Raw genomic sequence first — 10781 nt, 5'->3', positions numbered from 1 at the left:
ACATAGAGATCAAGGACAAGCAAGGGAGTGCTAATGTGATGGCCGACCATTTGAGTAGGCTTCACATTAATGAAGATCTCGTGAAGACTATGGGGGTAGTTGACGGTAGCTTACCACATGAATCCCTTTACTCCATGAAGGCCGTTGAGCGTTGGTATGCCAACCTTGTCAATTACATGGTCACCAAGAAGTTTCCCACCTCACTTTCATCTAGTCAAAGGAACAAGATCAAGTCCGATTCTAGATTCTATATATGGGATGAGCCATATTTATGGAAAATGTGTCAAGACCAAGTCATCCGACGTTGTGTGCCGGATGTAGAAATTTCATCCATCCTAAAGCATTGCCATGAGTACGCTTGTGGGGGTCACTTTGGGCCTCATAGAACGGCACGTAAAATCCTTGAGTGCGGTTTCTATTGGCCCAAGTTGTTTAAAGATGCTCATATTTTCGTTACTACTTGTGATAGATGCCAACGTTTTGGCAACATATCACGTAGGAACGAAATGCCCCAACAACCGATGCTCTACTTGGAAATTTTTGATGTTTGGGGAATAGATTTCATGGGGCCATTCCCTAACTCCTATGGATACATCTACATCCTCTTGGCGGTCGACTACGTGTCTAAGTGGGTGGAAGCCATTCCCACAAAATGTGATGATGCAAAGACGGTGCAAGCATTTGTCAAAAGCAATATATTTTCAAGGTTCGGCTTCCCAAAAGCCATTGTGAGTGATAGGGGGACTCATTTTTGCAACAAGGTGATCTCCACCTTGCTTCAAAAATATGGTGTGCTTCACAAAGTTTCTACGGCATATCACCCCCAAACAAATGGCCAAGCGGAAGTCTCTAACCGGGAGGTTAAACACATCTTGGAAAGAACGGTCAATCCCGACCGAAAGGATTAGAGCAAGAGACTTGAAGATGCTCTTTGGGCTTATAGAACGGCTTATAAGACCCCAATCGACATGTCCCCATATAGGCTTATTTATGGGAAGGGATGCCACCTTCCCGTAGAAGTGGAGCACAAAGCCTATTGGGCAATAAAAGCTTTTAATCAAAATGTCGATGAGGCGGGATTGCACCGGAAGCTTCAAATACAAGAATTGGAAGAGCTTAGGCACAATGCCTATGACAATGCTAGCATCTACAAGGAAAAGGCTCGGTCTTGGCATGACAAGATGGTCACAAGAAGAGTTTTCAAAGAGGGAGAAGATGTGTTGGTTTTTCAAAGTCGCCTCAAGAATTTTCCCGGCAAGCTAAGGTCGAAATGGTATGGACCTTACAAAGTCAAGAAGGTCTTTCCCCACGGAGCGGTGGAGGTGGAAGACCCGACCTCGGGGAAAGTGATAAAGGTAAATGGGCAAAGGTTGAAGAATTACTACAAAGGAATCGAACTACAAGGCGAAGAGGATCTTCTTTTAGAAGATCCAATTTACAAAGATTGATCTTCCAACATTGACTTTGTCGAGCCATCGACGTTAAACATACGTCAACTTTTGTAAATATTCCCTCTTTGTAGCATAGAATTTACCGCTTTCTTGTCAATTTATTTACTCTTAACACGTTTTAGAAGCATGCATTATGGATTCTTTTGAAAGTTTGTTGAAGTGTTTGAAGGACGTAGGACGAAGCTCCTTGGGAAGCGTGCCCAAGTCGTATTGGGAAGTGAAATGACTCGGGACACCATCTAGACGAGTCAGATGAAGGAAAAGCACGAAAGGAAGGCCAAGAATCCCCACAAAGAAAAAGTTGATGGCAAGTTTTTTACTCGACAACCCGCCAGGAAGCGCAGCCTGCGCCAAAAAGCGCAGCCTGCGCAGTTGAAATGCGCAGCCTGCGCCGGTAGCAGCCACGGGATTTAGAAAGAGCTTTTTACAAACCAAAAATACACTTCCCTTCATTTCTTTCGACACATTAGACCTTCAACTCCCAATTTCCCACCTCAAACTTCATCACCTTCATCAAAATCCACCATTAAACCTTCAACAAACTCCTTCCTTTCATCACAATCACCTCTCAACCCAACCCAACTGTTTTAGCAGAATTTTCCTGAAGGGATCCGGCTTAGTTGTATAGTGATCAGGGTATCTAGTTCTATGAAATTTGAATGGAATGAATAAATGACAAAGAAAGAAATGAATATGAAGGATAACGCTTTTTATTATTTTGATAGACCGGGCACAATGTTGTATGAATATCTGAATGCTCAAGAGTAGAAAGATAAAGTATAGATAAAATTAACTAATAATGAATATCCTTTACAATTGTTAAATTCTCCTATTTATAGTTCTCTACCGTCCTCCCAACGTTACAATGAATAACGTTATAGATGTATAACGTTCTCCCCAAAGGTAGGAGTTGTTGCTTTAATAATAATAGGGCATGCTTCCTATTAGTTCGCTTGACCCGTTCTCAACTCAACCAATCCTTAACTTTCTCTCTTCTTTCCGTCCAGATTCATGGATTAAATAGTTTTAGGTTTGGACTTGGTCTTCCTTGAGAATAGGTCTTGGTTATCCGGCTTATACAATCGCATTTCTTGTTTATCTCGCTTAATCCAGTGTTTTTAGTACTCCGCCAAGCTATGATATACTTGACTATCGGGCTTCTTTTCCAGGATTTAGTAGTCTTCTTGCCACAATTAACTTCAGCACTAAATAGTAGTCGATTTGTCCTGGTTCTTGTCTTGATCAATCACCTTGTTGAGTCGGGCCGGGTTATGGTTAGACCAGGCTAAACCGGGCCTAACAATTGCCCCTTGACATTTTACCCGTCTTTGGATCCGGCCAGGGGTGAGATGTCAAATTTACCGGTTAACCAATTAAAGAGAATCATATTCATTCGGTGACTCTTAGACTCCTATTTACCGTTGAACACCGCAACGGCTACGTGACATCATGCTTGACGTTTTACAATTCCTAGGTTTTTCATGCCGTTATTCACTTCTCTATAAATACGGTATTTAGGGCAAGATTATTTTTCATCAATTTTCCTCCACTTTCTTTGCTGAATATTCTTCTCAAACTCTTCTAAAATTCTTCCAATTTCTTCCTTCTTCTTAGTAATCTTGTTCTGTTATTTTGCATATTCTCGACAATTTCAATAATAAACCAAACAACCTAAAAATATGGGAGCCAAAAACGCCCGCTTCCCGGAGAGTCGCTCTCTACTTGTTGAGCCCGAACCCACGTATATTCAAGAGGAGGAGGTAAGGGAAATTGATCCTCCCGCTCGGGCGTGGCTTTCAAGTATCGTGGATTCGTATTCACCGCTCTTCAATCTCTTGATTCTTCTTTCCCTGAGGAGAATTTGCTAAAAACAAACTATGACAAAATTCTAAGGGAGAAGAAAATAATTCCCGAATCTATCAAGTGTGGATCCCCGAATCCCGCCCGGTCGGGCTAACCGGGTCTCACCTGGTTGGTTCTCAGTATTTTTGAATGGGCGTTCAAAGCGGTCAGTAAGTTGCCTTTTACTCCTTTGATGATTGATACCATTCGTGCTATGGAGGTATCACCTTTTCGCATTATGCCAATGGTTTGGAAACTTATTCACTCTATTGAAAATTTATGTGCTAAACATAATCTCGTAATTACTATTAACGATATTAAGGGAGTTTATCATATGAAAAATCCTGTTGATGGTCGTTTTAATTTGAGAATAAAGTCGAAAATGTCTCCATTAATTACTAACCTGGATTACGGAGATGATAAGAATTGGGCAAAAACTTTCCGTTTGTCCGGACCGAGACTTTGGGATCGGGCTTTGATTACGAGATATCCTCCTTGGAGAGTGGTAGGTTCCTTGTACCTTTTTATTTTGCAATATATCATATGAAATTAATGGGTTTTGATTCTTACCTGTGTAATTTTGGTGGTTTTTGTAGCTCTGATTGGGGTTGTGATCCTCCGGATGAGGAGGCTATTTCCGGATAGATGCTTTCCTTGCTATTCCCGAGGAGGAAAGAACCCCCCGGCCAGTTGGGCGGAGTTGTTGCCCCGGTATATGAAGACCAAGCTGACTGGGGTCGAGTGCCCAAAGGCAAGCCTAGTTCTCTTTCTTTTCTGTACGTTTTCTCGCATGCTTTTATTTTGGTTTGTTGTCTTCTTGTCGCTTTTTGGTTTGATATTTACGTATATTTTTTATGTATCCGGTGTTTAGGTCTTCTCGCTAGGTGGCTAGTTTTCTCGCCCAAGGATTTGAAGGCTGGGGTGGCTAGGATTGCTTTGAACAGTCAAGAGCCAGGAAACTAGTGGGAGTGACAAGACTTTGGATATCCTGATTTCGATGTCCAGCCTCCTCAAGATCCGCCCGGGATAGTGTCACCGAGAGGTCGTCCAGGCTCAAAAAAGGAAGAGAGAGGATGTGATCTTGGAAGAGGAAGAGGGAGACAAAGAGCCTATTCAAGCTCAGCCTCTCAGGAGTATAAGGCAAGTGCCTGCTAGGATTGATGACATGGATGATGCCCGGGCTCGGATAGATGAGTTTTCTGCAAAGATGAGCGACCAACTATTGTCTGCTAGTACCCTTGATTCGTCTACCAGGGTGGTTTCTATTCGACTTCTCTTGTAACAAGGGTGCTTGAACTCGCTTCCCAGGCTAGAGAGGTTAGTTGCAGAGGGATATTTTTTATTGTTTATGTGCTTTTTGTTTTACCTTGTATTTGCTTAATTGATTTTGTATGTACGCAGGGGTTGGATCTTTGGGTCAAGCTCTACGCTTGTCAGCTTAGGGACGCCCAGGCCAATGTTACCAGTTTGGAGGAAAAGCTGGATAGGCTAAACCGTGACCTGCACTCATCCAGGGGTAATGAAGTGGTGCTCCAATCTCAGTTGGTAGCAGCTAAGGAGTCAACCAGGGCTGCTATAGTTTGTGAGGTGGCTGCGAAAAATGCTGAAAAGGCTGTCAGGCTGGAGTTGGAGGCTGAGAAGCGAGCAATGCGGATCGGTTGAAAAAGAATGAAGAGCTTGTTCTTTGAAAAGGAGTTAGTGGAAGCGCGGTTGGTGATCTTTGCTCGGTACTTCTTCGGGAAAGGCCGGGTTGATGCTATGAGGGATCCGAGAATCGACCAAGGCTAATGGAATCCGGCACGAGATGAGATGGCTTTGGACGCTCGGTACCGACTTGGCCAACATGGGTCAAGAAGAAGAAGTGGATTCTCCTCCTTCCAAGGCAAAGTCCGGTGATCGGAGATGGTGGATGGTTGTGAGTCGATTCTTCGCTCAAAAATAATTTAGTTTCTTCTTTCGGGTTTTGGTCTATCCAGGGGGAATGTCCCTGGAATGAATATTTAGGTTTTCAAGGAATTTTTTGGCCCATCCAGGGGGAATGTCCCCGGAATGGATGGTTATTAGGTGGGACCAGTATTTTGGGTGAATAAATATTTGGTCTTTGTTTTGTTTCTTTTCGTGTTTTGATAAGGTACTGATGTTGGACATGTCTTGGATCTCGCGATTGTTCGATCGGATCGGCCGATCGGATCTTGATCGCCGATTGTTCGATCGATCGAGCCGATCTTGATCGAGCGATTATTCGACCGATCGAGCCATTTAATGTGTTATGGGTGGAGTTGTTGCCTGTCTGGAGGGCTTACGTCCTTTGCACATGCGGAGGGCTTATGACCCATCTATGTCATACGATTCGGAATAGATTTTCCAGGTTTGTATGTTGAGCTCAGTATTTAAAGGCTGTTTTTGCAACTGAATTTTGGATATCAGTTGGATATTTGGTGGGGGTGGCCCCCAATCTTTAAGATTTGTTTTAACTAAGATGCAATATGTAAAACAAGTGTTGAAGATTTCGCTAAGTGAATATGAGAATATAAATAAGTATTTGGACATATAAATTGAAGAAATCATATACGGCATTTATTCATGTAATTGCAAGTATCATACATGTAGTTTTCAGGCAAGAAGTGTTTAAAGTAAAAAGTTATACCTGGATTGTGCAAATATATTCTATATGTGAAATAGTTTTAAGTGTGTAATATTCCAAGCTCTTGGGATCATTTCTCCGTCCAGGGTTTGTAGTCTATAAGCTCCCTGGCCGACTATTGAATCAATCAGATAGGGGCCTTCCCAGGTTGGGGCCAATTTGCCTGCATTCTTCTCTTTTGTGTTTTGGAATACTTTCCTGAGAACGAGGTCTCCTACCCTGAACACCCTGGCTTTGACAGTCTTGTTGTAGCTTCTCGCAACTCTTTCTTTGGTATCTTTGCTAATCGATGCTTCTTTGCATCTCTTAGCTCTTCTGTTAAGTCCAGGCTATCCTCCATTAGAGGTATGTTGTTTGTTGTTGTGTTCGGGCTACATCCGGCTGATGGAATGTCCACCTCACCAGATATTACCTTTCTTCACATCCATAGACCAAGGAGTAGGGGTTTGGCCGGTGGATGTTTTAGGCGTGGTTCATCGACCCAAAGGACCAGGGGGAGCTCTTGACCCATCTACCTTTTCTTCTTTCCAGACTTTTTCTTTATGCAAACATCACCACTTTGTTCTTTCGGATTACTGCCCGACCGTTGGCTTTTGGATATCCTGGCGTGGATGTTACCGTTGATGTTCCATTGAGCACGAAGGCTTTCTTGTTCTTTTTCCCACAAATTGTGTGCCATTGTCGCATACTATTTCGGAGGGGATGCCATATCTACATATGATATTATGTTTGATGAATGCTATGACATCTTTCTCCTTGACTTCGTATGATTCACTTCTATCCACTTGGAGAAGTAGTCGGTCATTGCTAGCATGAAAACTTTCTGTCCGGGTGCTTGAGGTAGTTTTCCTACTATATCCATGCCCCACTTCATAAATGGCCAGGTGCGGATATGGAATGTAGTTCTTCGGATGGTGATGGATATATGGTCCGTGAATCGGACGTGCTTTGCATTTAGAGCTAAAATCCAGGCAATCGGCTCTTAAGGTGGGCCAATAATATCCTGTTCTGAGTACTTTGCTTGCCAGGCTTCTTCCACCTTTGTGATTTCCACAGTATCCTTCATGGATTTCTGATAATATCTCGCTCGACTTCCCGTGGTTCCAGGCATCTGAGGTAAGGTCCGGCCTGCGATTTCTTAAAAAGCACATTGTCAATAATAGTATACGAAGCAGCTTTAATTTTCAGTGCTCTGGCATCTTGCTTATTTAAGGGTAGGATTCCCTGTTGTAGCCAGTCATAGTAAGGTTTCGTCCAGGAATTAGCAATGTAGATTGGGAAACTTTCATCTTGTTTGTTTATTGCAGGTTCTAATAAATGCACAATGGGTATTTTGTCAAAATCAAGGGGACTAAAGTTGGACCCTAGGCCGGCTAAGGCATCGGCCTGGGTATTTAAGTCCCTGGAAATTTGGTCAATATCAAAGTTTTTAAACTTTGATTTTAGCATTTGAACAACATCTAGGTAAAGCATCATTTTGGGGTCTTTTGCAGTATATATGCCATTTACCTGGTTGGAGACGAGAAGGGAATCAGTGCGTACCTTTAAATTTTGCACACCAAGATCAATACATACCTTTAACCCTATTATCGGGGCTTCATATTCTGCCTCATTGTTGGTGGCCTCAAATGCACGACTTATAGCCTCGTACTATCTTATCCCCCTGTGGTGATTTTAGTACTACACCTAGGCCTGTGCCCCTTGTGTTGGCTGCTCCATCGACAAATAGGGTCCATTCTAGGTCTGTTTGGTCGCTGGTCAGTTTATTTACTTCTTTCATTAGGTCAGGTTCTAGGGTCGGACTAAAATCAGCCACAAAATCTGCTAGTGCTTGTGACTTAATTGCTGTCCTTGGTTCAAACGTAATATTGTATGTGCTTAGTTTGGATGACCATTTGCACATTCGTCCGGACAATTACGGTCTCCTAAGTACGGACTTAATAGGAAGATTTGTTCTGACTATTATAGGGTGACTTTCAAAATATGGTCTTAATTTTGTGCAACTCATTATTAAAGCTAAAACATATTTTTCTAGTAGGCCATACCCGATCTCTCGCATCCAGAGACTTTTACTTACATAATAGACGGTCTTTGTTGTCCGTCTGCTTCTTTGACCAGGACCGCACCGACAAAGATTTACTGTGGATCGAATTATCTTGTCGGGGGTTCATCTTTGACTGGTTTTGCCAGAAGGGGGAGAGGATAGATATATTTTCGGTCTTCAAAGGCGGCTGATGATCGGGGTCCATTGAAAGTCCTTGTTCTTCCTTAGCGAGGTTATAGAATGATTTGCATCTTTCGATGATCTTGAAATGAATGCGTTCGGGGCCGCTATTCTTCCATCGGCTTTTGTATGTCTTTGACTGTTTTTGGTGGTTCTAGCTCCAGGATAGCTTTGATCTGCTCAGGGCTGGCTTCTATTCCTCTTTTTGTCACCATGTAGCCCAGAATTTGCCTGCTTGAGACTCAAGTGGCATTTTTGTGGGTTGAGCTTCATATTGAATTTTTCCAGTATTTGAAAGGCTACTTCCGGTCTTTGACGTGGTCTTCGCCTTTTTGATTTGACTACCATGTCATCTATGTAGACTTCCATGGTGTCTCCTATCAGATCTTTGAACATCATGTTGACTAGCCTTTGGTAGGTTGCACCCGCATTTTTAATCCAAAGGGCATAGCAAGATAACAATATATACCTCTTTTCGGTGATGAAAGCCGTGCTTTCCTGGTCTGCTGGGTGCATTTTTATCTGATTGAATCCACTGGAGGCATCCATGAATGTTAACATTTCGTGGCTGCGCATGGCATCTACCATTGCATCGATGTGTGGTAGGGAAATGGATCTTTTGGGCGAGGCTTTGTTTAAGTCGGTATAATCTACGCGACTCTCCATTTGCCGTTTTTCTTTTGGACGACTACCACGTTTGCAAGCGAGTCGAGGGTACATTACTTCCCCGATCATTCCCATGTCCATGGCTTGTCAACTTCTTGGTTGATAATTTCGTGCCTTTCTGCAGAAATTTTCTTCTCTTTTCTTTGTGTACAGGCTTAAAGGATTTGTCAATGTTCAACTTATGAGTAATAACATCAGCATCTATACCAGTCATATCAAAATGTGACCAAGCAAAACAAGACATTTTGGTTTTAAGAAAGTGACCGATTTGGTCCGACCGAGTCGGTGCATCGACCCTACAAGTACTTTCTGTCGGGGAATCCTGGGTCTAATATGACTTCTCCTGTTTCCATCTGTGTTTGTGCTATGTATTCTTCCCTGACAGGTGACTTTAATTGCTATGCAAGGGACTTACCTGACTTTGAGGGTTTCAAAGCCTGAGTGTAACATTCCTGAGCAATCCTTTGTTCTCCTCTGATGGTGGTTATCCCCCATTCTGTTGGAATTTTCACGCATTGATGGTATGTTGATGGGATTGCTTTGACATTGTGGATCCATGGTCTGCCCAGGATTACATTATACGAGGATAAGCAATCCATTACTCCAAATCTCTCATATGAAGCCACGCCCTCCACATAGGTAGGCAAGCCGATTTCTCCCGGGGTTTTTTGTTTCTCCACTGAATCCAACCAGGACGCTGGATTTCTTTATGATCTTGCTTTCGTCTATCTTCATAGCTTTGAGGACGTCAAGCATCACCAGGTTGATTGAGCTTCCTCCATCTATCGGATTCTTGATACTTTGGTCGTGCCGATTTGCATTGTGATTACCAGGCTGTCATGGTGTAGACCTGATATTCCTTGCAGATCCGAGTCATCAAAGGTAATAGCAGGCAATGACTCGGGCCTGGAAGGAGGTTGGAGTCTGGATTCCCTGGATATTCTCTTGGCTGCAGAGCTGGTCAGACCACAGATTTCTGATCCTCCATTTATGAATTTGACTTCATAGATGGGAGGAGGAGGAGGAGGATCCCTGCCGCTTCCTGGGTCTCTCTTATTTTGTCCTTCATCTTTATTCTTTGGCTGCTGGATTATATCTTTCAAGTAGCCTTTCTTTAGAAGATATGCCACTTGTTTCTGAGCTGAATGCATTCTTCGTGGTGTGTCCGATGTCCCGATGGAAGTCACACCATCTTGTTGGATCTTTCCCAGGGTTGTCGGACTTCTTTGGCCATCCGATTTGTATCTCCCAGGTTTTCCAAGCGTTTGATTAATCCTGCAGTATTAATAGAGAAGTTATAATCAGGAATAGTTGGGAGGCTAGAGAGATTACCTTTATGTTCTTGTGCCATATTGACTTCGATCGTTCGGGCCTGGAATAGGGTCTTCGATCTGGGATTGCCTCCTTTCTGGTAGGAGCTTTTCCTGTTAGTATGTCCATAGCCCTGCTTTCCTCCGGATGAGTTCGTCCTGAAGTTGAGGTCTTCTTCTAATCTGACATGCTCTAAGGCGATGGATTGAACGGTGGCAAAGGTTGGACATGCTTTCTTGGTCAGATCTGCATAAATATCACTGTCAAGCAGGACTCCTTGCCTGAATGCTTCTACTGCTGTTTCTTCATCGCATCTTGGAATGGCCACCTTTTCTTTGACAAATCTGGCCAGGAATTCCTTGAGAGATTCTTCAGAAGCCGCTTTATCCCGAACAGGTTGCTTGGTCTCTTGGCCATATCTCTGCTACTTGCGAATTGTTGATTGAAAGCATTGATCAATTCGCGCAAAATTCTTAATACCTCCATTTGGGAGATTGATGAACCATTGTAATGCTTTGCCCCAGTCGGGTTGTGCCAAAGCCTTTGCACATGCGGACTTGCCTGAGTTCACCGGGTATTGAGGCAACCAACATTTTTTGTTTGAATATGGCAACATGATTTTGTGAATCGAAGTTCCATCATA

The sequence above is a fragment of the Silene latifolia genome, chromosome X, assembly GCF_048544455.1.
Source record: "Silene latifolia isolate original U9 population chromosome X, ASM4854445v1, whole genome shotgun sequence".
Taxonomy (NCBI): Eukaryota; Viridiplantae; Streptophyta; class Magnoliopsida; order Caryophyllales; family Caryophyllaceae; genus Silene; species Silene latifolia.
This window is presented reverse-complemented; position numbering follows the sequence as displayed.